Source organism: Corvus brachyrhynchos, unplaced genomic scaffold (genome assembly GCF_000691975.1).
Source record: "Corvus brachyrhynchos isolate BGI_N302 unplaced genomic scaffold, ASM69197v1 scaffold23, whole genome shotgun sequence".
Taxonomy (NCBI): Eukaryota; Metazoa; Chordata; class Aves; order Passeriformes; family Corvidae; genus Corvus; species Corvus brachyrhynchos.
The window spans coordinates 257,135-284,290 of NW_008238983.1; the positions used below are offsets into that span (position 1 = coordinate 257,135).

At 41.1% G+C, this 27,156-nt stretch overlaps 1 protein-coding gene across 1 annotated transcript in view; it reads right to left on the reverse strand.

The window, feature by feature from the left end:
• The window catches only part of CDH20 (cadherin 20), a 111,641-nt gene extending 89,713 nt beyond the window's left edge, over positions 1-21,928 (reverse strand). The window contains exon 1 of the mRNA XM_008637175.2: positions 20,269-21,928. The gene's annotated coding sequence lies outside the window, so the exon portion shown is untranslated. The remainder of the gene's footprint in view (positions 1-20,268) is intronic.
• Between the last annotated feature and the right edge of the window lie 5,228 nt (positions 21,929-27,156).

Genomic DNA, 27,156 nt, shown 5'->3' on the forward strand with positions numbered 1-27,156 from the left:
TCATGCCTTTCCTTTAGACCTTTTTCTTTCAGACTGATGAGAAGCTAGACTTGGCCAGGATCACTGAGAAGATGACAAGTGGATTTTGTCCTAGAGACTGAAGATTTCCATGACCCTACAGAAGATGGTTGTGCTGTTCTAAGTGGTCCTGCCAGCACCCTTCATCCTCAGAGTGACTGAGAAGGTACCTTGCCCAATAGATTTCACCATCTAAATCTTCACTGATGAAAAAAACTAATGGCCAAATACAACACACAAAGGCTACCACAATTTTCTGACTTTTGTGTAGTCTGCACTTGAACCCATGGCCATTAAGTAAAAGGCTTTATGTTTTTGATCAGTCTCTAATAATTTAGTTACCCATACAGATGTACTGAACACTTGGTTTGACTTATAGGGGAATAAAAAGAAAATATAAGAGAAAGGGAGGAGAGGGATGGGGAAAGGGAAGAGGCAAAAGAAGAAGAGAGGGAAGGAAAGCCATTAAATCAAAACTAACCAAGTTAAAGTTAGCTGGAGCCTGCACTCTGAAATAGATGCTGCAATACAATGATTTCATGCTATCATCTTAATTTGAATTTACAATACTGTTCTAGAAAAGTTCTGTCAGGGCTTTGTGCCCAACGCAGTAACAGAACTGCCCCCACCTCCAGTGAAATCCATCTCTGTGCCCTGGCAGGCCGTACACAAGGAAGGTGAAGGAGGAGGACAATCCTTTGTCTTTCCAACTGGCTGCTCCTGCCCATCGCGCACAGGGTTTGTGACGCTGTGGCATTTTGCAAAGCAGCATTGCCTGATGATGCCAGATGGAAGCATTACAAGGGGAGGATGCAGCTCAGGTTGGGTTTGTCTGATAGTGTTGGCTGCAATTCAGAAGCGAGCGCTGTCCAGCTAACTCACTCATCCCAATTAAGGGTCAAGGCCTTACATGGCACTGCCCCCACGGATACCGCGCCGTGCAGTCGCCAGGGGAGGACAGTCAGCTCACATAACAGTCCTTGAAGAGGCACCAGTGCAGAAGAAGCTCCTCTGATAAAACTTAAAGGAGACTGAGGGACACACGACTGATTAGACAAAGCAAGTTAATGGAACTGATTTAAAACATTCTTAATTGTATTATTCCTGGGTAATTATTTTTTCTAGTGGGAAAGAGAAAAACTGAAAAGTCAACCAGTCAGAACTAATGAAGAAATATTTCATGGTAACCATTTGCATTAACAATAATGTGGAGTGTTATGATGAATCAGAAGGGTACAAAGAGTGAGTTAATTGCAGGTTGCTCATTACAGATTCTGAGACTAGGACTAATGCACTAAATGGACACAGAGTCAAATTTAAATATGAAGCCATGTCACTGATTACACTGAAGTTTTCAGCAGTGTAACACAGATCCAGATCTGACCCATGGTCTTTTTCTTCTACTTGGTCTGCCCTATTTGGACAGGTAATTAGGTCAGCGGAATACCCTATTCTTTGACTTTAGCACATAAATGGAAAAGCTTTGTTCATCAGCTCATTGTGAGGCTCACCCCACAGAAGCAAGGGCCCATTCAGTCACTGACTCCAGAAGTTAATGACTTTGCCATATATTTTATGGGAGAGGGAATGTGGCTGTTCATTTGGGAGGCAAGGCAAGTTCCTAAAAAGAAAGAAAGCAACAGTCACTAAAAGGGACAGGCTAAGGTGAGAAGTCTGAAAAATGTTGTGTTGGTTTGGGATTATGAGCATTATGTGGGTTGCACAGTTTCTAGGACTTAAAAGGGATTACTATTTAAACAAGCATGAAATCCAAGTCAGGGACTTGAGGTTTCATCTCCAGGCCAAATAACTACAAGGGTTAGAAAGGATGTCTTTTTCTCTTCCTCCTGCACCTCCTCCACAGTATTTCATAATTGAATGAGCCCACTGGAGGGGTTTTGCATTGTTTTGCTGGTCTTTGGAAGAGGGATAACAGACTACAGGATTGTTCAAGTTTTGGCAGTGTACATATTTTATTACAGAAGTTTCTCCAGCAGTACCTAATCAAGACAGATTTTAATTGCAGGTAAGCATTAGTTATATTTTTATTCAATAGCTATTAATAAATTTTTAAATAATAGTGTATTAGCCCGTTAACTACATAAGAATTATATATCCTCAATACTTGTAATGGATTGAACAGTTCAAGGCACGTTCATTTCTAGGGAGATATCTTTGTACTTGAGATGATTATCTGCTTCAGAAGTGGATTACAGCAGGTACATAGGGACTTTCTGAAAGTTAAGCAGGTACTTAACTGCTGTCCTGCAGTGGGATGGACTTCAGCACCATTAAATTCACCAAGGCAGAAACGTGCATCTTTTCTTAAGCATGTCCTTAACTCAATAGAGGGAGTGCCAGAGGACAGGGTGATGCTGAAAAACAGGGTCAGGCTTATGTCTCAGTCTTACTGAATGTGGAAGAGTTGCATTGCATTCATTTTTAAATTGTCTGGTTCTAAATTCACTCCATTTTACAACAAAAAAAGAGGAATATTCATTTGCAGTTTAGGCTGGGTTTTTCCTGCTTTGCTGATGTCTGCTCCCTCATCCATCTGAAAACAAGATCCCTCTCAGTGCCTGCACCATTTAAAGCATGGGCTCACAAAGAAATTACATAATTTTGCCATCCCTCTGTCTATGGCAGAGCCAGAACGTGAATGTTGAAGGACAGTGTGGACTGTGGGCCTCAGTGATCCTGGATAAATACATACTACATGAGGGAATGACTCTCCCTTGCCTGTGGAGCAGGGTCTGGGCAGGCATGCTGCCTGCGAGAGATACAGCCTCCCTGCAGATGCAGTCCAGTACATCAGATTTACAGCCCACATCCAACTTATCTGCAAGCAAACACCAGTTGTTTTCTGGATGTGCAGCAGCCTGGGGTGCTGAGGATCTTGTTGCCACAAAAATCTTGTTTCCCTCAAAAGGTTTCCCGTCTGAGATGTGGGATTGGATCGTCTGTACAGGACTGCATAATACAGGATCATCTCTATTATCAAGCGCAATCCTAGCACAGACTGATGGGTCTCCAGGGTCCTTTTAGGCTGGGGCCCTGGGTGCTCACACACTCACAGCCCGCTCCTTAAAAAAAGGCTCTTTCTGCCTGTCTGTCCTGGCTAGCCATAGTTAGTTTAAAATCTGTTGGCCTGTTTCAATCTCTGTTCTTTCAGTCAGTTTCAGCTGGCTTAATTCACAGCTGACAGCAACAGAAATCATCAGGGCCCTACACATATTATACAAAACTGCAACAAAGAGAAGAAAGAGCCAAATGAATATCCCATGAAGAGAAAATCTACAGCAAGTTCTGCTGTCTTAATTGTGGTTCTGGCCTTGGCCTCTGCTGGGCAGCCTGGGGATTTGGCTGGACAACTAGCACATGGGTGGCTTGGACCTTGTCATTGAACAGAGCCCCACAGCCTTGAAAGAACCTTTAGTTTTGTGTGGACACTGATGGAGCATGGGGAAGGAAAATTGAGATGTTGTCAGGGTGCCTGAGACAATAAGAGCCATGACAGAGGCAATAAGGCTACTCTAGAGGAGGCACAGGCATCTATGGGTATAGAAAACAAATCTATATGACTCGAGGCTTTTTAAATTGTGCTGCTCCTGGAACAACTTGTTAAATTTCATGATGCTGACTGTTTCTCTTCTTACTTCTCATTTGGAGGTTATATGAAACAAGTCCCCAATGAGTTTCACATCTCACTGTGGAACAGAACTCAGCATTTAAGAGTCAGGAAATTTATTTTACCTTTGTGGTCCCTAGTGACTTCAATTCTTGTAAGCCTGATTTCTGCTGCCTAAAATATTCCATAGTCATTTGTCACCATTACCTACTGTTCTACTAATGTTACTTAGGTAAATTATTATAATCTCAGCAAAAAATATTTTACTATTTCCTTTACAACTTTGTTTAAAGTAGTCTTAGCAGAATTAGATTAATAAAACATGTGCCTTTCAATATACTTCAAAGTAACTTAGCAAGATATGTGCATGTCCATTAATTCTGCAGTAACAAGCAGAGTGTATAAAGGCTGATTTTAACCATCAGGACAAGTAGCCGCATCTTCTATTTTCTATTTCTCTTGAAAATCTGCCTGTAATGTAGGGGGTTTAGTTCACCCTAAGAATCAAACATTTTGGTCACTGTTAACAATATACTTCACGAGGCAAAAGTACCAACACAAGATAGGTTGGATTCAAGATTCATCTTTTGCTCTAAACATCCTAAACTGTTCTGCTTCCTTATATAACTTCCTTTCCCTGCATCAGCACTGCTCCTATTTATCTACTGGCCTGGGCTTTCACACCCTTCAGTTGCCCCAAAGCTGTCTTCACAGCGTTTACAAGAAATGCCTCTCTAAAATATGCTCTAGTTTACAGTCAGGTAACTCCTGAAGGCTCACTTCCAGTTGCTCTTTGGCATTTAATAATGCTGAATTAATGTAAAAATAACTGTAATCTGTTTATTCTCAGGTAACTACCTTCAAGAGAAAAGCCATTATGTTATCAACAACTACATTACTGATATTACCATACCATTACCATGACCTATTGCTGCCTTAACTCTTCTCTTTCCAGTAGACCTTGTCTGAACACAGCTTCTACACAGGCCCTCAAGTCACAGGAACATCAAGCTTGCTTTTTTTGTTTCTTTCCCCAGCACACACACCGAATTCTATCTGAATTTAATAACAACAGTAACATAGCAATGCAATGGAAATCTAAATGAAGATACAAGACTAAGATTGTGTCTTCTGCAGCAATTCTAAAGCAGTGTTATTTTAAATTGAGCCATAGTACTTGTTAAGCACAGTTCTGATGTCTTTATTAAAAACAAAATAATATAATGCACAATACTTGAATGTCATTTAAAGAAAATTTACTAAACAGTAAACAGTGTAGAAAAGTGGAGAAAAAAATACTACATTTTATCTATTCTCTATGTGGGATATGGAGATTTTGGGAAAAAGAATGCACCACATCTTTCCTGTGACATACAGAACCTGACAAGAAGATCTGTGACTATTTGTTGGCCAGGTCAAATAAATGGGGGGAAAAAAAGCCCTTCTAATTCTTTGCAAAAGCTTTCCACAGGGACCAAGATCTGGTGCTTTTGAGTTTGAGGCTCTCGGCTGCATGGGTTGACTCTTCCTACACATTTCTGCACCCCAGTACCCAGCACTCTTTGGGAAATGGTTTTTAGTAATAAATAATAGCAGTGTAAGGTGTAGCTTAGCTCCTTTTTTCTCCAAGGTCTTCTGATATTGTCTACCCTTTCCTATGTGCATTGGTGAGCCTAATATTTCAAAGGAATTCAGTGCCAAAACTCGCATTAATCTTAGTGGAGTTGGATTCAGTCCTGATGCTTAAGATAGATTTGATATTTTCAATTCTACCTTTATAAGCAAATATTTCATGCTTGAAGTCGGGCATTACAATGACTGAGGTCTGCTGTCAGAGACATCTCTGCACTTCCACAATCACAGTCTTTCCCCATAACCTTTCCAAGACATTCCCATTCCAGATCAGGGGAAAGCAAAGGAAGAAGAAACAAGGAGCACAATTGCTACAGGCTCTCACTGATACCCTTCTGCAGCAAACATTGCCCACTGGTCTGAACTGAGCAAGTCAGGGTATCTAACTCTTTCATTTAGGCAGATGAGAAAGGACTTTCTTTTCCTTGCAGTCTACCAGTCACTTTCATGAAATAATTGGTTTTACTAGCATCCACTGCAATGCCCTCTATAAACTGGGAAAAAATACTCCTGAAGGCTTGAGGCAAGACTGAACACAATTTCAGAGGTCTTTTTCATAAATGAAATCAACAATCCATGCTAAGCTATTATTAGAAGTTCAAGGTGGAATTTCTATCCTGGATTAAAAAAAAAATTATTTGAACACCCTCGATTCAAAGTCTATAGTTGTTCTTGGAAGGGATAAAGGACCAATCACTTAAAAAAGCCCTATCTCTTTATATTTTTTTCTGCTCTGCCTTCCTCACCCTGACATGTGTACAAGCTCTCCAGAGAGGTATTTCAGTGTTGTTGCAGGAGCTCGTCAGAAGAGTGCAGTGTGTAGTAACAGAGAGCAGTGCTGATGTCACGCAACAAGTCTTGTGAGCAGAATCAACATCCTTCATTAATTAGACAGGCTGACACAGCCAAAGCAAAGTTATGGGTTCAAAATCTTGCCCAACTTCACCATCTGCCCCAACAAGGCTTCCTACCTCTTCTCACTCACCTCCCTTGGTTGGTCAGAGGTGCAGTGAGCACCTCCCCACGCGAGGCTGGACTGGGCCTCCTCTGTGATGCGTGGTGTGCAGGCTGCCCACCGTGCCTGTTGAGGCGACAACACATAAAGCCACCTCCATCTCTGGAACTCTGTGGAATTTTTACAGTGGAGTACATCTAATGGACACTAGTAAAAACAAACTCCACTTGTTTTGTCACAAGAAGTAAATAGGGTGAGCACATCAACTGTATTTAGGTACTTACATTCTGCTCTAATTCTAAACTAATGTACTTAGTATATAATTTTGTAGTCAAGAAGTGTAACAAAATGTAGTCTACTAATGCATAACACTTTTCATCCTGTATACTGCAGCCAGACAGCTTTTTACAATTAGTAAGTAATACACATATATTCATTAAGAACTGCAACGTAATACACAGGGTGCCCACACTTTTCCTCCTCTATCTTCTGCATAAAGAAAAAGGAAAGAAAAAAGGGTCACCTAATGTGACTAGAAGATGCATGCCTAGCTAAGAATGAATACTAACTGTGTGCTCAAAAAAACCCATTAAAGCATTAGGGGGAGGCATTAGTAATCCAACACTATGTACTTTAAAACAACTCACTGCCAGAAAGAAAGATAGTGAGGACAAAAATAAAACAAAACAAACAAGCAAGCGAAAAAAAAATTATGATTTCTTCATACAAGCTAACTGAAATATTTGTAGCAACAATATGGGACTATTTCAGTCACAAAACAGCCTGACTGAATGATAATCAAATTAATTATCTACATTAACTGAACAGTTGAGAGCCCAGGTTGAAATTTAATAAACCACACTGCATGAGGATTCTTAAAGATAAATCACAGCATGTGACTCTGTGAGCATAATTTATTTTAAAACACTGCACTGTTTCTGCAAATTGCATTTATTAAAGCTATGCAAAAGCTTCAAATCTTTTTGGAGGTGAGGACATTTCGACTGTGCTGGTTCCTGTTATTTCAGATGTAATTCACAGAATCACAGAATGGATCAGGATGGAAGGGGTGCATGGGGTCATCCCAGAGCACAGGATTGTCTCCAAATGACTCTCGAAAATCTCCAGTGAGAAAGACTCCACACCCTCTCTCGGCAATCTGTTCCAGTGTGTGGGCACCTGCACAGTAAAGAAGTTCCTCCTCACACTCAGGTGGAACTTCCTATGCTACAGTTTCTTTGCTCAGGACTCTTGTCCTATTGCTTGGAACAACCAAGAAGAGCCTGGCTCCATCCTCTTGACACCCTCCCTTCAGACACTGATAGACACTGAAGAGGTTCCTTCTCAGTCCTCTCTTCTTGAGGCTGAAGAAGCACAATTTCCTCAACCTTTCCTCATGAGAGAGATACTCCCATCTCTCAATCATCTTTGTCACCCTTCGCTGGACCTGTTCCAGGAGCCCCATGTCTCTCCTGTCTTGAGGAGCCCAGAACTGCACACAGCTCTCCAGATGTGGCCTCACCAGGGCTGAGCAGAGGGGCAGGATCACCTCCCTCGACCTTCTGGCAATGCCCTTCCTAATGCACCCCAGGATACCTTTGGCCTTCTTGGCCACAAGGACACACTGCTGGCTCATGGACAGCTTGTTGCCCACCAGGACCCCCAGGTCCTTCTCTGCACAGCTGCTTTCCAGCAGGTCAGCCCCCAGCCAGTCCTGGTGCTTGGGGTTATTATTCCCCAGGTGTAGGACCCTGCATTTGCCTTTGTTGAATCTCAGGCAGTTCTTCTCTGCCCATCTCCCTCTCTCCAACCTGTCAAGGTCCTTCTAAAGGCCTGCACAACACTCTGGGGTATTGGCCACTCCTCCCAGCTTTGTGTCATCAGTGAACTTGCTGAGGAGGCATCTGCTCCTTCATCCAAGTCACTGATGAATAAGTTAAACAGTAGTGGGCCCAGTACTGAACCTTGGTGGACACCACTAGTGACAGGTCTCCAGCTAGATCCTGTGACAGTGATTATGACCCTCTGGGATCTGCTGCTCAGCCAGTTCTCAATCCACTTCAATTTGTGTCCTCTCCAGCAGTTATTGATGATACGTGTTTGGCAGTCATGCTGAGGGGAAAAACATGGGTCCAACTCTTTGCCCAAGCTTGATCCCATCTCTTGAGCTCGCAGTCCCAAACACATTTGCTCCACCTATTCCCCTACCATACATGCCAATGTCTCAGGCATATGACCCTCTGTGTATATGGCTACTTCTCATTTCTATTTGTTGTCCCTATGCTAAGATGTCCAGGGCACAGTCAGCATGGTCTCAGCTGCTGACGGGGCTGGAGGAGACATGGCCACAAGGTTGTGTCTTATGCTGAGACACACCCAGCTCTGCCCAAAATATGGGAAGGAGGGTGCCAAAATCTGCTACTATGTCACATCCTACCAGCCCTTTGATAACAGCCAGGGCAACCAAGAGGAGCGAGGCCAGCCAGACTGCGGCACAGCTTCCCCCTCCTCTCCCAGCTGGCAAGACCCTGGGTGCCAGGACTGTGCCAGGACGAGGGGGCGTGGGAAATCATGGGGTGAGAGAAAGCAGCCTCCCAACTGCTATTTCCCCAGGGTTTCAGGGAGAGCATGGTGCTACCCGACAGCATGGCCCCAGCTCTGAGGGGAAGCCCTCCACCTTGGCCACTGGGTGCCTGTGTGATGTGGGGGAGCCCGGCTGCCAGCAGATCCATGGTGGGGAAAGGTGGCCTGAGGGCCAGGTGGCTCCTGATGGTCCTGGCATGGGAACTGTGCTCCTGTCCCATGCAGGGACATGGCACCTGTGCACACTTGAGTGACGTGGGTACTCAGGACCCACAAGGTTAAATACAATGCCACCTGTAGGAGGTACTTTCCCACAAATACTAACCGTCTGTTTTTTCCGTATGCTCCCATATGGTCCAATTTTTCTTCATAAGCAGAGTTGTACTAGAGCTAAGAAATGACAGCAAAGCTTTACTTGTGTGCCTGTAATGTCAAAACCAGAAGTCACCTGACTTTGATAAATTCAGGGTTTTTAAAAAAAATTAATTTAAATAAATTTTGTCTTTTCCTTCCACACTAACTTCTTAGGAATAATTTGCATTCACAAGATACATGAAATTTAATAGATTTTGTCATGAAACATTTTCATTTGTGCCTGGCAAGAGGTCAGTGAGAAGACTCAGATTTTCTTATCTTGGTGTCTTTTCTGCAGCCTTCTCACTTTGCACCCTTTCTGCAGTCCAAATATGCCCAGCTCTACACATGCAGAAAACATTACAGAAATCAAATACAATCTCTGTTAATCTTGGGAGGAGCAGAAAGAAGAGTTTGATTGTGATGCACTACAAAACACAGTATTAATGTGTTATGTACTATAAAACATAGTATTAATCCCTCAAATAATAGCAGGATAAGCACAAGTGTTCTTAATCGATTTCTACTAATTCTTATCAGCAATAAGAAAAAAAATCAGATAATAAAAATGCTTGAAGCATTTCAGGTTTCTCCACATGGAGTCTGAAAACAGACTTTGTTAGCAGATTGACTGAAATCTCTCTGGTTTCAGAGATGTGCGAATGGTTGTGAGAGAAATGCCTGAAACAAGTCACTTCTAGAGAAGCTTTGAACAATAAAGAGCCTCTGTTTTCCAGTGAATTGTGCATATGCACACAAACGCTCATCCATAATGTGAATTTAAAATAATCCTGATGGGACTGAGAGGGGGGAGGGACACATGGAAATAACTAGGCAGACTTTGACCCTTTGTGTCAGAAAACAAAGCCTTGTAGTTCAAATCTGAGATAGCAGTTCCCATTTGACATGGTTTCAACAGACGTACACGCCTTCTGGCTTAAGCCTGTCCCTAAAGGATACTAAGACCAAGCACAGCTTGCTTACAAGCCACCCAACCACAACACGATGGTTTTAAGTGGAAACAAATGAATGGAATAGATGTAATTAAAAGACCAAACTGTATTAGTCCAAATCGCTACAGCTTCACTTTACAAAGCCAGTGAAGGGCAGGAATGGAGCATCTGGAATAGCTGTTTGGCATAGGGTCACTATGAAGATGAATTAGGGTTAATTTTCTACTGGAGTGTAGGTCAGGCACTGTGCTGTAGCAGAACACTCAATTTAGTGGGTATATTTTGGCCTACTTAGAACTTTAGAAAATAAATATTACAATGTTAAATTAAATATGCTCTGTGACAAGGACTTGCAACATTGGGAGAATGTGATTTATATGCAATTGGCTCATATATACCATCTAATATGATATGCACAGTGTAATGAAAGCTCAAGGGTCTGATCTGCAGTGCAGAGATGCTTTACAATCCTCTTTCAGGTTGCACATTGTTTTTTCTTCCTCCTTTTATTTTTTTTTTCTTAATGACTACATGAGTTAATTAGTGGTTATGTACTCTGTCTCTTTGCCTGGCCTAGCTTATCCCTACTGCAATAATTCTCTTTTCTTTCACTCTCCCAAGGATCATTACAACTTTAGCCAGCACTGTCAACAAAACTAATTGAAAGCCACCTGCTTTTAGGATCACCTTAATGAAAAATGAAGAAGTTAAGAAACAAAATTCAATCAACTTTCTAATAGTCTTTAATTTCCTACTAATTCACACAAGTGCAGAGGCAGAAAACCCCTCACATGATCCTTTTTGTTTTTAATCATCCAGTCCTCCTTATACTTGCAGAATTAGAAATTATTATTTTTGTAACCTAAATCTCCCATCATTCTTTAATGTGGAACTAACAGTTCTACATTTTGTCTTTTTAACTGCTGCTGTACAAAAAAGAAATGTACTTGCAAATAGCCTTCCTATTCTTTTTGCTAAATGTTTGGGTTCTTTAAACCAGGCAGGTCCAGATTCAGCAGAACTTTTAAAGATGTCAAAGTCCACTTAATCACTTAAACGAATGATCTAAATCTTGCTGCTTTTGATGACATTCAAGCACCTGCAGAAATCTGAGAAAAAGGCTGAACATGCAAGACTGAATAGTTATGGATTTCATGAGGGCAGCCTTGGTACCCAGACATGCAAAACCTCTGAGCACATACTGAACCTCAGGCAGGTGACCAAGTGCTATTGAAGCAGATAGGAAATAAGCACATGCCTCAAGATAAGCACTCCGGTACCATTGCACAGGAGCGCAGAATTTTGTGGAGTTAGCACAAGTAAAGGAAACATTCTTGAGATAGCTTGTTTGCTACACTGTTTCTCCTAACTAGTTTCACAGATCATCCTTAATTGTGGAGAAATAAGCCAGGAAAAGGAGAAGGGTGGCTGATTTATTCCCTTCAGGCCAACTGGAGCAAAATACTGAGAAAAGAAAAAACAAAAGGGGAACACGAGACAGATGGGACTAACGACTATTTGTGTTGCAGCAGGGCTAAGATGTCCCAGTAAAGCCTGGGATCCCACAGCGCGAGACGCTGTGCAAATATGTCAGTGAGGGTGTTCAGTAAAGGGGAGCTGCCTGTAAACACTGCATGTGGAAGTCACTTTGAAGTCAGTAGAGCCCAAGCATGCAAGAGGTTTGTACTGCCAGGCCACGCGCTTCAAGCTGTATGATTAATTGCTGTCGAGTGTGCCAAAGCAGAACACAGGCTCTCTCATAGGATGGCCACCAAAGATATAACGAGCAGAGGAGGAAAAAAAAATAAGGTCACAGATAATATATTGCTTTTATTTAATAGTCCACCATTTACTTCCTGTGAGTGTAAACATATCATTATTTCTCCTACTTCAAAAGAATAAAAATTCTATTTAGATGAAATACATTTAAAACAGCGCAGGTGACACACAGTATGGGATAAATGCTACCGTCATGCAAATGTATACTTCTCTCTTCGATTATAGCAACAAGATATGCAAAGAAAGATCAGAGGAATATAATTTGATCCTTTTTGGAAGCTACTCTGAAATCCATGCTGCATGTAGTGTGTGTGCATGCACAGAAGAGGAAGAACAATGAGGAGTCACAGCACTGCAGAACCTGCCCAGAGATGGCAAATTCCTGCAGCTTTAGAAGGGAGCTGATGGCTACAGGAGGTCAGTGGACCTAGAAACAAGGTGAGCCCCCCAGTTTGTGAACCTGCAGTTTCAGTGATACAATCATTGCTACAACATGCAGAAAAGGCTTAAACACAAAGGCATACAGAAGAACGAAAGAAAGGAAAAAGTACCAGTCAGGAATAATTATCACAGTGTATAAAACTTTCCACTCCTTTATTATCATAAATTGCAAAGTTTTATTGATGCATATTTTATCACAGCACTCTTGCCATATGTGATCTGAAGATTCAGAGCCTGTCCCCAGGGACAACGGTACTGATATAGATAATCAAGAATTCCTTTTATGCTCCTCTCAACACAGCCACAGCTCAGATTGAAATTAACATCTTTTACAATGAAACACCAGTTTTCTGCCACAACTAGACATGACAGCTGGAGAGAGAGACCTGCTTATCCAGTTATTCCTTCAAGTCTCGGTTTCATTACAGCCGTGAAGATGTAAACTAAGTACAAAGCAATGCGGATGGTCACTGAATACCAGAAAAATGAATCTGCGTGCAACCTGCCTCATGAAGAAACGGGAAGAGAAATGCTTCCAAATAAATCCAGGGATGAAAAGCAAAGATCAGACGCAGCCCCTAAAAAAAAGTGATGAAGAGGAATCCAAAAGCTTTGAACTTTTGCTGTGTTCACTGCCTTGACTAGACTGGGTGATGCTTGCACACATGCATGTGCACACAGGAGTGGAACCCATGGCCAGAAAGAAACCTAGCATGGGGCTCTGTCCTACTTAAATCCTCCGAAGCGAGGATTTGACCTAGTGGAAGCACTAAGACTGCTTAGTGTTGGTACACGTTCCTGGTCATTTTTTTAGCTTGACTACTTCCACCTGTACATCATCCCTGTTTCTCACGCTGCTGAGCAGGGGAGCATGGAAGTTGTTTTACCCTGCTCCCCATGGGGTCAAACGTCACTGTAGCATCTGACTGCCTTCCTGTAGGGCATTAAACAGCCAACATCTGCCATGTGGGGTTCTCCCTCTCATCTTACTCCCAAGGGAGAACTGAGTATGCATTGTGGTGTTTTGTTTTGTTTTGGCAAGACTTTGATTTTGTTGTTTTAAATCTACATGCTGGGTATGTTGGGAAGGTAAACAAAGGCAGCACCTTGCTTGCAAAGGAGAAAGTGGTGGGGTTTGCAATGGTCATTAGTTTTCTGAGGAGGTTATTGCCAAAGTCTCAGCCTGGTTTCCCAGAAGGTGCAGCTTCCTGCTGGCTGCTGGAGCTGATAGAAAGGTGAAAACTTCACAGATTGTCACAGGGAGCTGGAGATGATAATGCACTGGAAAATTGCATCTGTTCCATGTGTAAAAGCAGTCCAAGTCCAGCTTTGAGCACTTGCCTACCTATCACAACATTTCAAAAGGGCCTGTTGCTTTGTTATATTACATGCTGGGACAATACATAGCATAACCTACTTCATCAATGAGCGGCTATTTTTTCTTTTCTGATTAACATCATGGAACCTAGAGGTTATTTTCAAACAGGGAAGCACAGAAGAGAGGTTATCAATGTGTTTTGAAACATATAAGTGGGCAAATATGCTGTTAGAGATGCAAGGATGCTCAGGAAACATTTAAAGGCTATTGCACACCTTCAGGTTACATCAGGAAAGAAGTACAAAAAGGAAGGGACATGCCACTTTTCCAGCCTCTTGTCTTTGTATTCTACAGGCTGCACAAAACAGTACTTCTACATTTCAGTTCTGTGGATGAGCTCAGGCTAAAAGCACATGTAAAAGAAAGCCTGCTTTAGGGTCATTATCAAGTAAGACAGGGACAGAGAAGGCTACGTAAGAGGACAGATATGTGGCAGAACTGCAGTGTAAGGATCTAATTTAAATAATCAGCAAAAAATAGCACTAACACATTAGTTGGATGAGTCTTCAGGGGATAAAAATGAGAGGGCAGGACCTCTCACCCTGCATTAGGAGACTGTCATTTTCACTTTCCTTAACTGAGGAATGTTTGGAATTTCCTGCTCTTCATCCCACTGGAAGGGCTCATCTCACTGGGAAAGGTTGATTCCCAAATACTCAAACCCTTTGGCGTTCATGAAGGAGATTCTTTCATTCTGCCTTTCATGATATTTTTAATTGACACATTTCCCAGAGTTCACTATTATAGAATGCTGGCATTGGAAGGATTTAATATTGAAGATACTCTTCTGCATGAAGGACACTTAGGAACACAAGTTCAGATGACTGGGATTTCTCCAGTCTTGCACACATCCACACCCACACCCACACACAGAGTGATGGCTACAACATCACTACAGCTATGAAGTCTTGATTAGCTAAGATTGTTTGAGAGAAATGTAGCAGTACCTATTATTTTTCCTTTTAGAAGAGATTTAAGATAGAATATTTACTATGATCATACAATTTTTATATCAGATTGAAAAACAGAATTTCCATCTTGCAAGAAGTTATAGCATTTGGCATTTCTCCCAAGTCAGGCTAAAAAGCCCAAATGATGCAATTTATCTTTCCATGGAGTTTTTAAAAATCAGTTTAAAAAGGCAAAAACTTTAACATCTATGTTATGATATGGGTCATCTTGAAGTTTTAGAAATAAAATGTTTAGTGTTAAGGAGCAAGAGGGGTGTGGTGATCTTGCTCCTTCACTCCAACTGTAGATGGCCACAACTGGGAGTTGATATTCCTGACCCACTTGTCTCTATCTACCTATGGATCCCTCTTCCCAGCCAGAATTAGAACCCCATCATGCATGAGAATCTCATGGTGCAGCTGTTCCCAAGATACTTCACACCAATGCAACATCTTATCCCAATTACAAAATATATATGCCAGCCAGATTTTCCTGTGAAGCATTTTACTGAAAGGTCTGTTTTCCCTACGAACATGCTCAAATTTAATGAACAACAGAAAAATACTTAATTGGACACTTTAGAGATCAAACCTAGTTGTTTTATTACACCTTGCTTTTTGAATCCTTTGAGTGGGACTATCAAGGCAGAATATCAGGTAAGAAGACTAGTATCAAGCTAGAATCTCAGTGTGATGTGTAAATAAGAAGGGGCTTTGAAAAGCATTTTAGATGAGTCCTTCTTCACAGCCTAAAGTTTAAAAAGTATGTTTTATAAGCAACACTTTTCATAATTCTTTTCATAGCAATATTGATTTTAAAAATTATTTTGCACCTGGAAATCAAGAAGCACACTGCAACACTTTTCTATAAAACTTTTAATAAGGTAGAGACCTCATTGGGAATCTGTGCAAGGTCTGCCATGATGGATAGAATGACCAAGCCAGAGGGTGGTGAGGTCATCTTTGTAATAGAAGAGTAACAGTAAATTCTTAAAAAAAAAAAAAAATCAGAGACAATCAAGCAATCAAAAATCTGTTGCTTACTACAAAGAAAACTCAGGCCCTCTTTGAATGAAATGTATTCTCGTTTCACCAGCATAACCCCATTGAAACTAGTGAGCTTGCATTACTGTATTAAAGAGTGGAGTAACAAAGACACGTGCCATGTTGTAAAAGTTTTTTACATCTTTCTTTGAAATATTGACATGGCTCATTGTCCCAGACACTAGTCTATCCTTAGACAGTAAATCCTGGATCTTTAAGATAGATAGATTGTAATTAGAACTAAAACATGGCCTATGGGGAAAGATCTTTCCCCACTTAAATCACATTGTTTTCACTGCTGTACTGGAGTAAATGGTATTTTTATGTATGTGTCCAGAAGAGAACCCAACTGCAATATTTCTTCTCTGCTGCTGAAATATTAGCATTAAAAACCCAGTATTTTACAAAAGTCATATACACACAGTGCTTCCAACACAATCAATTTTGTTGGAATTATTTTACACCATCCTTCATCCTTGAAATTATATCCGTTCCTTTGTGGAATGTTTGAAAACTTAAAAAATTCTGAAGTTATTTGAAGTAAGATTCAACAGTATATTAACTGGTAAAAATCAAAATATTCCTTTTTCTCCCCAAGCCCAGAAGAATTAATTTTTTTGCCACTAAAGAAGAACAGGCACCCAACTTTTGAACAGGAACTGACCTAATATTTCTGAAAACCCTGTATGCAATTAGCTTCTTGTAAGAGCCATCTTTCAAGCAGTCTTTTTCTGCCTCTGAACTCCAAAAGCTGCTCATGAGATCCAGCAAAATTAGGATATTAATAGAGAACCATTTATCAAGCTCGATGGGTTTGTTAGAGGCACGCCTGTCTAGTTAACCAGCACTGTTAGGGTATCTTTTAAAGCAGAAGATACCATTAAGGGCCTCCTTATTTCTACTCCAGGTTTTTCACAACAGTGTGTCTCCAGCAATGGAAGCAATGCTGGCCTAGGAAGTGGTGGTCAGACAGGAGAGGGTCTCCCCAGAAAGGGAGCCCTCCTTGGCTATGGGGTGGTGTGGCAGGGTTATCCCAAGATGTCGCGATGTCCAAAAGGACGCCTGGTACAGCGGGGTGTGCGCCTGCACCCCTTGGTGCTGTGAGCATGTGGAATCACTGGTGGGTGTCCAAAGCAAAGAGGGCTGCTGCCCTCCTCATTCCAGGGACTGCAGCCCATTCCTCAGAAACTCTGGCCTAGGCTTAAAAGAGGAAAAGGGATGGTGAATTGGGATGGCAAATTCATGGTATGGGATTGGCAACAAGGGGGCTGACACAAGTGTTTGGTTTCTTTCTTGCCTTTCTCCTTCAGCCCACACTGTTCTCTGGGCTTGTTCTACCTTCCCTCTGCCTTGTTTTCAACAGCATTTTGGCTTTTTAGATTCATTCTCTTCAAGTAAAATATAATTTTTTTTTTTTCACCAGAAACATATGAACTTTAACATTTTCCAGGAAAATATTTCTCAGATCAGGGCTCTTTCTTGTGACTTTGAGACACAGATCACAATCTTGACCTCTTCATTACTAAATATGATTGCTCTGACAGGCCTTTTGTCTGAGCTTTTTCTAAAGGCTTTGGTTTCCCTCTAAAACATGATGATTTTGAAATCTAAGCTTTGACAAAACAGAACTGTTATCTCCCAGCTCTGGTATTTGGACTGCAAACACTTCAATGGAGCATTATGCCCTAAGTGTTTGTGCTGCGGGGGGATCTGCATATTACCTAGCACCTGCAGGCACTTCTAAACCATAAATTATAACTAATAATAGAACTTTTACGTTTGTCTGGTGATTCAGTCTCAGAAACCTAAACCTTATGTACCTCCTCAAGCACTCAGATCCCTGTGTGGACAAAAGCTACAAAATCCCTGTTGTATCAGCAGATTCGAAGCTAAACTCAAACGCTGCTCTTATCTAGGTGTATAATTCCATCAGATTGTGAACCTTTGGCTTCGGCAATAGAGTGTCTAACAGTGGCAGAAGTTGTGCTAAGGCTGGACACTTATCCCACCCCATCTCCGCCTCCTTTTTCACCCAGACTGGCTTGGCTGTGCCTGCAGCACTCATTTACTGACAGCAGTACTGCACAAGTTTCAGATAAAGGAGCACCATTTTTTACAGTCCTATTCCTTAAGCATTTAATGTCACATCTGTGATTTTTTTCTAGTTCCAGGGTTTTCTATAAGACAGGAACATGGAGATTATCTGATCAACTGATGTTGACAGTACCCCACACATGGCAGAGGACAAGAGGATAAAACACTGTAAACACTCTGAACACTGCATCTTCCCCCTGTCTCTTTTTACTTCCCGTAAACATTACTGGAGACGAATGTACCGCAAAGTCATAAATAAAGTATACTTGTCAGAAGCTATGATCTTAAAATATTCTAAGGGTTTGTTTGTGTTGTCTCCATAAATTGTTTATTGGTCAATATGGACAGAATTTGCAAATGCATCCTCCTTTGCAGTTCACTGATATTATCTCCATTCTAAATACTTTCATCTAGTATTAAGCTTCCAAAAAACACCCACTTCCTACCCTTTCTTCATTGGTGGGAAATTTTCTAAAGCTAAACATTCAACTATGCAGCATTACGTTACCCTGTGTTTCTTATCTTTAAGGAGATGGTGAGCATTAAAGGACAGTATGATTGTTAAAGTTACTGTCAGAGGTAGGGCTGTGCAGCTGCGGCAATGCTTTTTAAGTGGTCTCCATTTACACAGTAAAACAAATCAGCAAAGAAAAATCTCTGTAGAAAATGAGTTTCTAATTTATATTTTTACTTCCCTATGTCATGTGATTGTTCTTCAAGTAACAGGCCAACACTGTGAAATGGTACCCTGGGGAGTAAATTATTACAGAAAAAAGTTTATCAAAGCAGTGATTTCAGTGTCTGAATAGCCCATGATCATACAGAACAGGAGAGATCTCTTTAGCCGGAGAAGACACCAACCTTTAACACAGAAAACAGACTTTCTTCTAACTCTCCTGGAGCCCTGAAATTCAGGGTGGTCTTCCAATAAAATAATCATCTGGCATAGGGTGATATTTTAAATGAGAAGTTAAGTGGTTCAGTCCCCTCTAGATAGTTCCTAAAGAGGCAAAAAAAGGACCAGTAGACCTAAAAATGCTTTTAAATGCATGTAATGGTTGATAGATTGGCTATTTACAGCTAGTAAGTAAAATCTGTTATGACATTTGGTAATTGCCTCTTCAATAAATAACTTGGTAAGTTCCCAGAGAAAAGAAGGCAGTTTATCTCAGAATAAAAACAGTTTTGGTCCACCAACTCTTTGAGGACAATTTGGTAGGTAACTGTAACTACCTGGGGAATTTGGATGCTCAGTGATCATTAAAAATAATAGGAACTTGAGTGCCCAGATCCTACAGCAGTTTCAAAACTCTTAGCCATGCTTTCCTGGGACAATTACTTTTTGCCCACTGCAAAGGCATTAACACTTAGATACTCAGAAAAGAAAGAGAAAAAACTGCATAAAACCCCAGTGTCAGATGGTCATCTACGAGCATTTTACTGATGTTTTGCTAAATTGACACAATGAACAAGAAAACTTTTTTTTAAAAGTTTTATAGAAAATTATAAGGACGCCTTATAATTTATTTTTGATACTGTAATTAATGATGCTTCAACAAAACAAGGACTTCATAGCCAAAGGGTTGATGGACAACAGGATTGAAGTGGTAACAGATTTTAATCAGAATGCATTTTTTGAGGCTGGGAATTTGTAGTAAAAAATTAGCACCTAGCTGCCACACAAGCATATATGTTTGTTCTGCATAAACAGCTGTACAGCTCAGTAAGGGATTACAGAGGTAATGCAATGGAGCTCTTTCTCCCAAAGGTGAGAAACAAATGAGGTGGAGATAGCAAACAGTAGTAGGGAAAAGTTATTAGCTATACTGGGTATCACTGCTGTTAGCCAAGGTTGATTCATTGCCTCACTAACAGTCGTCTATTTAGCAGGTTGTAATACAAATGAGTCTTTAATGGGAGCTCCTTTTCTTGCACAGAGCAGCAGGACAACAAAAGAGGGCACTTGAAGAGCTACATGGGCCAAACAGGCAAGGAAAACAGACTGGCCGAGACTGACAGCTCAGTATTGAGCTGTGCTCTTTTCCTTTTTTTCTTTGCTTCCATTATCTCTTCCACACATTTGAATCTAGCATCCAGTTCCTTAGTCCTCCACTTCATGCTGAGATGTACCATGGGCACGAGACAGCAGGAGCCCACCTGGAAGAGTGGATCCTCCACCACAGTGTATTTAACACAGTGCCCTTAGAGGCACCACTGAGCTCACCCTCATGAGGATTCACCTTTCCCAAGTCTATACTACACAAAGAAGGTTTAGCCATGGTTCAGACCAACATTTCTATACAATGGTTACATTTTGTATAGAGCCCTTCTATCTACAACACACTGCTGACAGACACCTTTCTCTTGGCATATTGATGAGCTACGACCTGAAACCACATGCAAACCTAGGAATATGATTTTTTTAACACCCCCCTCCCCCCGCAATGTTCTTTACTCACCCTGGAGACTTCTTGTGGGATCCAGATGCTGTTATTCCAATCTCTATCTGTTACCACAAACTCCTCTGCTTTCTGCAATGCTCATTTACAACCCTGTGGAACAGTTATTTGCCTTCTTTTTGTATTAGTCTCTATCTGAGCCAGAGCCAAATTCTATACTTGCCGCCTATCAGATCTATCCTTTTTTGTCTCTGTTACTGTATGAAGACATTTGTAATTTCTTCCTGTCTGCCTCACTATACAAATCCTGTTTTCTTGCCCTCCTGCAGCTTCTTTCTCTGTTCAGTCTCCTCAAGGTTTTGTTGCTATTATCATCGTTTTCTCTCAGCATGCTCTCTGTCCTCTTGAAGGCTGGTTTGACAGATCCTCTCTTGTCATCTGCTTGAAGGCTGATTTCAGCTCTTCCTTGCAGCACTGTGCCTAAGCGCCTCCTCCGCTACAAGTGTTTAATGTGGAGCTTGTTCTTCCAGAGCTGCTCCTCGTGGCCCTTCCTCCTGAGGAGCGTCTCCAAGACAGAAGGTGTACATGGCTGTGGGCCACAGAGCCGGTCTGATAATGCCAACAGCTGACTGCTGCCTTTCCAACAGGCCTGGCAGCCCTTCCCCTTGTCATTATCAAGGACGTGCACTAGTCATTTTACAGGATCTCCTCTGGGTGTCCATGGGGTGCGCAGAAAAGATGATGTTTAACCTTGCTATTAGAATAAATTTACCAGCTTGTGCTCACTCTTCGTGCATTCTTTGCATGGAGACTGTCCATTTCCACATTCTGAAGGAGACAGAGCAGCAGCTCCTCTCAGGAGATATGGTAGTTGTTTGCTGCGTGCAGCCCTCCTCTGACATTGAAAGAAACTGAGTGTCCAATTAAAACACAGACACCACTGATACACAGTCTTCCCATACTTCCCTTTCTGGGAAGGCATTTACCACTCCTTCATAGGTCTTTCACAAGGCCTGCAGATTTCCTCTTTATTTCTCGACTCTCTTCCTTAAAAACATATTTTTGCTCTGAAGCCTTAATATATTACACCTGCAGGTCAAGTAATACATAATATTTACTTTAATGGTTAATGTCCTCCAGATTATGCATGGATTGGAGGATGCTTGGGGCAAAACTTCAAATTTTATTTGAAGGGAAATGCTTCTTTTCATTAAGAAAGCTCCCCTTTCCAGAAGTCAGTCTTCTAGTTCACGCAGAGAGTCACTATAACTTCACCCGTTAAAACCCTTCTCTCCTCTTCAAAAGTATCTTAAAATTAAAAAATAGACTAATTTCAGCAATAGGCTAAGCACATAGAAAGTACTCCTAATCTAGTGAAGTACCTATATTATTCTTAAGAGATTTGCCAACTAGCGATCTACTACTGCTATTTTAATTTATGTTACATCGTGATTGCCATTCTAAATTAAACTCATACAGGCAAGAAAATTTATAGTTAAGCCTTTCCCTCAATCCTTAACTTTCTTTGCTATAACAAAGTGACATATTGCAAGGGCTTTTAACTGTGTCTCACAATACCTAGGCATGTACAAAGGTTAATTACTGTGTTGGATGTGAGTGACAAGGTTTTGGTAGCTGTGAGGCTACAGGGGTGTTTATGTGAGAAGCTGCCAGAAATTTCCCCCATGTCCATTACAGCCAATGTTCACTGGCTCCAGGATGGACCCACTGCTGGCCAAGGCTGAGCCCATCAGCAACAAAGGCACCACCTCTGGGATAACATTTAAGAAGGGCAGAAAAAGCAACAGCAGCCAGAGGGGAGAGTGAGAACATGTGAGAGAAACAGCCCTGCAGACACCAAGGTCCGTGAAGTACGAAGGGAAGGAGGTGCTCCGGATTCCCCTGCAGCCCCTGGTGCAGACCACGGTGAGGCAGCTGTGATCTTGCAGCCCATGGAGGACCCCACACTGAAGCAAGTGGATGCCCAAAGGTGGCTGTGACCCCATGGGAAGCTCACACTGGAGCAGGGTCCTGGCAAGACCTGTGGATGCGTGTAGAGTGCCCATGGTGAAGGCAGCCTATGCTGGCAGGATTTGTGATTGATCCTGCAGGGGACCCACACTGGAGCACTTCATGAAGAACTGCAGCCCATGGGAAGGACCTGTGCTGGAGGAGAACTGTGTCCTGTGGGAGGGACTCCATGCTGGAGCAGGGGAAGAGTGTTAGGAGTCCTTCCTGTGAGGAAGAAGGAGAGGCAATGTGTGATGAACTGACTGCAGCCCCAATTCCCTGTCCCCCTGTTCCACAGGGAGGTAGAGAAATTGGGAATGAAGCTGAGTCTGGGGAGAAGAGCTGTGTAATAAATGAAATTGATTTCCCCAGCCTGAGTCTGTTTTGCTGGTAACAGTAATTGGTGGAGAACACCCCCTGTCCTCATCTTGACCTGTATTCTCATTGTATTTTGTCTCCCCTCTTCAGCTGAGGGAAGGGATAGAGTGGCTTTGGTGGGCACCGGGGTCCAGCCAGGGTCAACACAATTACACAGACTCATTTTTTACCTTTGATTTGCTAAAAGGAATCATGTAGAAGAATTCAGCTGCAGTGTGCTCTCTATTTGAAAACTGTTAGCACCTCTTGGAATATGCTGTCGGGCGCTGCATAGTCCAACAGGGCAAACCTACACAATTCAGTGAGTGCTTGCTCCATTGGGCATCTGCACAGAAGCAGGAAGGGCATCAGTCCTTCTGAAAAAAGTAAAATAATTTACAGAAAAGCCTTATTAAGAAACAAATCCACATGTTTTCTCCAGGGGCCCCATGGCAGCCCTATCCAGCTCTATTCCTTCCCTCTTTAGTGAAGACATGGACAGAAACTAATTGCATGGGCCCACAAGAGCATCTCAGTGCTGTCACTGCTAGAAAAAACAGGAGATGACACAGATGGCAAAAAGGAGAAAACCAAGAGGGAAATTCAGAAAGCATTGCAGAAGGAACCTATAACCCAAACGTGCGTTTCACTGGTTCCAACTTAAGCTTGGCTGGTTGTGGTTTGGGGTATCAACCCCTGAATACCCAGGTTTTTGAAGAGCCATTACTAAAACCATCACAGTCAAACACTTTTAACATACAGAATTGCATTTAGTAGTGTACCTTGAATTTATTTCTTAGCATATGAATTTCAAAAAGCATATGCTTTTCAAAGCACAACAAGTAGTTTAAAAATTGGAACTGCCTGTGACTGCATGAAATGCTCCTTTCATCCATTCATTCTCTAAATGAGGACCCCAGTCAACTCCTTCACAACAGTTACGGTTTCTCAAGTCTGCAAACACTTTTCAAATGTGGGCTCTATCTTTTGGAATGCCATCAAGACATGCTTGGTAGTGTTGTAGCTGGTGAATTTTTAGTGTTTAACTTTCAGATGAAATGTATGTAACTATGTTAAAAATTCCTCTGAAAAAAGTAGGTCTTATACATGTGTTGCTGTCAGTTTTCACAGTTCTATCCTTGTTTTAATTACCCAAGGCATTCTGATTACAGAGCTACAAAGTAATCTATTTAAAGCTGGGTTTTAGAGTGATCTAATGGGCACAAAACCCATATGGAATTAGAAAACATTTACTTCTCTTCCCCTTCTTATATTGCCAAATATGTTTAAATCAAACTTGTTTTAAAAACAAATATTCCCAGGGTAAGGACTTTCATATCAACTTCTGGTTGTTTCTGTTGAATTAGAAACCTCTGGCAATTTTTTTGCCTACTGAAATGTAAATGATGACATATCGTTAACTAGCAGCATTACACCACTAAAATACTAGGATGTGTCTTGCTTGCCTCAAACTTCCCTTTCCTTAAGTGCAATGCCTTAGAGGCAGCAGTGTTTAAATGGTACAAAGTACTCTACTAGCACCAGCCTGAATCTTTATTTAGGAGAACAAGCTTCACATTCTTCCCTGCTGACGCAGTATATGGGCATGTTCGGCTCTTCCATAAAACACACTCATACACTATTTCTGTCTAACCCAAGGTACAGCACTGACATGACAGATTCATGTTCCCAGCTGTGACATAAGGGCTCTTTGACAATACCACAGTGAAAGCCCTATTAAGAAAACATGTGCCGGACAGTGCATCTGATGCAGTTAAATGCTATAAAAGATTTTCCAGGTGTTAATGAGTTACGCGAGTAGAATGAAAATGAGGCGGATCCATGCACTTGGAAATTCTCAAGGAGCAGGACTCAGGCTCTCAGAGAGACGGACAAACAGTGCTTTATAAGCACCACGGGCCATGCTCTGCACCTGACCACACGAGGTGATGAGCGACCCCGACTATTCACTGTTCATTGAGGATCGTTTGCATGGGAAAAGACAGACTTTCATGTCTTCCTGCAGTTTACTACATCCTTTTTACTTTGCTCTATTTGGGAAAAAGCACTAGCTATTTTCCCCTTCTTAAGCATTTTTTTTTGTTCTAAAGAGAAGGAAAACATTATGCCTGTTGCTTCATTTCTTGTTTTTAGTTTTATGAAGGATTCAGCTTGACCCAGTATAGATAAGACGCTGTCATTTAGTTAGTGTTAAAATATCGCTACTTAGAGTTTATGTTTTAAAGGACAGACATACAGTCTGTTGCATATTTTGAAACAGCAGTGGTCAAAAATTTTCAAGACAATGTTGAGGCTTAATATATATTCTTTTAAGATATGCATAAAATCCTGTGTATGGGCTGCCCTGAGAATTTCAACCACTGATACTTCAAAGTACGTGCATATGTTATTTTATACAACAGCTGCCTACAGGAGAATTGTTTATTTATATAATCTGTTTACTTGATAAAAGATTGTTTAATTTCTTTAGCATGTGTGAATTTTATGGTCATTCTCCCTGAGGACATAAGTTTTATCTACATCTGACAGGTAGAGTGAGGGAAGGCTGCAATGCAGATTTTTCAATGCTTTTGTGACCACAATCTCAGTCTTAATCCTGGCATACAACTGTATCTAGGGGAAAAAAAAGATAGTTTTGTCGCCATGCTAATTTCAGCCTGATTTTCTGAAAAGGGGAAGCTCCCAGTAATACGAGAACCAATGGAGTGTGTCCTCTCAGAAGTTAACTTAGAACCACCCATTTTATTTCCCACAGAAAAGTCAGTACTATTTTATCTTTCGTTTCCAATCTAAAATCCCAAGTTGTCTACCCACTCTTCCCCTGCCCCAAGAGAGTTACTTAAATTAACTTGGAGAACAAAATTTTCTTAAGGGCGTAAGAAGACTAGGTGGAGAGAACAAGCAAACCAGTGTAATAACACATTGATTCTTGAAACTCATGTCTTAAGGGTTAAAATTCCTCTGGCTTGCCAGGTGTTCTGTGCAAATGTTGCATTCATACAATGTAGTATCTGACCATTTAACCATATGTCAAACAATCTCTGCTATGACAACCAGATGTAGACATTGCCATGGAATGAAATTATCATTTTATTAATTACCCTTTAATTAGTTGATACAGGAGAGAACATGCAGTAATTTAGTCATAATTGGCCTGACTGAGACTCAATACTTAAAGGGATGGAATCTGTTTGTGAGATTACTTGTTATGAATAACAATTATGTCTGTGACAATGCAATTTTATTATGAAGATGTACTGTGCATTTCAAATATTGTAAGTTAGTATTAAGGATAGGTATAAGATAGTATCCAGGATTTTACCTACAATTTGATGAAAAATATTTTCCTTGAATAAAAGTGTATAATCCTCTTGTATTTTGCTGCACATGTTATAACAATGCAAGAAAGACCTCTTACCAAACTCACCGTGATGACCAAAATGTGTTTCCAATACATTTTATTATAGAAATGAGGAGCCACTTGCACTTCAGACTCATCTCAAAATCTTTCTAGCAATCTTCAAATTATTCTAGACTTTAACATGATATTCGTGCAAGGGGCACACTACGCAATTTTTTTGAAGCATTCTTTGACAAAACATAATCAGAAACTTGAGCAGAGTCTCTTATGTGATCACTTGTCACCACATTTTTTGGATTTTTGTAAGAAAGTGGAACATCTCTAGGTTTCTCGGACGACACAGGTGCAAATAAAGTTTGCAACATCCCCCTTTAGACTGTAGCAGTAGGTAAATGTCTTGCAGACATTCTTTCACCACAGATTGCTGTTAAATCAGGAATACTCTTCACAGACTGAATATTGAGTATCACTGTAGTAGGACAGAGCACATTCAACAGCTTAATAAAAATGCTCGTAAAGTGGATCTTAACATTGGCCCTTACATACCCAGTTGTTAAGAGATGTTTTTGCCATTCTGGAGCCATCATTCTGTCCTTGCTCTTCTAAGCTCTATGACCTGAGAGAAGACTGCAGTGTTTTATATTAGTTTTGTTCTGTTAGATGGACAACGTGCCTCATGTTTTTGCCTCTTGTCTTTCCACAAAAATCTCAGAAAGTGCAGGTCAAAACCTTCAGCAAATGCAGCTCCAACAAAATCTAACAAACTGCTTTACCTTTCAGAGCTGAATGAAAGCTCCCTCCTTTTTTTTTTTCTTGCAATGGGTAGCTCCTAGTTTCCTACATGTGCAGTGACAGAAATTATACTTAACTGAATTATTTTTTAAACCTTGCCCAATTACAGGATGTTTATTTATTTATTTATGATGGATGTGCATGCTATATAGATGTTTCCAAGCCAAATGAGTCTTTCATGTAACTGTTGTAAAGTCAAGAGAGTTATACGAATGGGAAGACTGTTTCCTTTACAATTAGACTTTGAGAAATTCTTTTACCTTGCTTAAATGCCTAAGGACTGCTTTCGAAGTTGGTTTTTCTTTTTCTTTTTAAACACAACATCATTCCATCCTTTCTGATGGTTAATTCACTTATATGCTTCTTTAACACGAATGTGTGCATATATATGGAAAAACATGCTATAC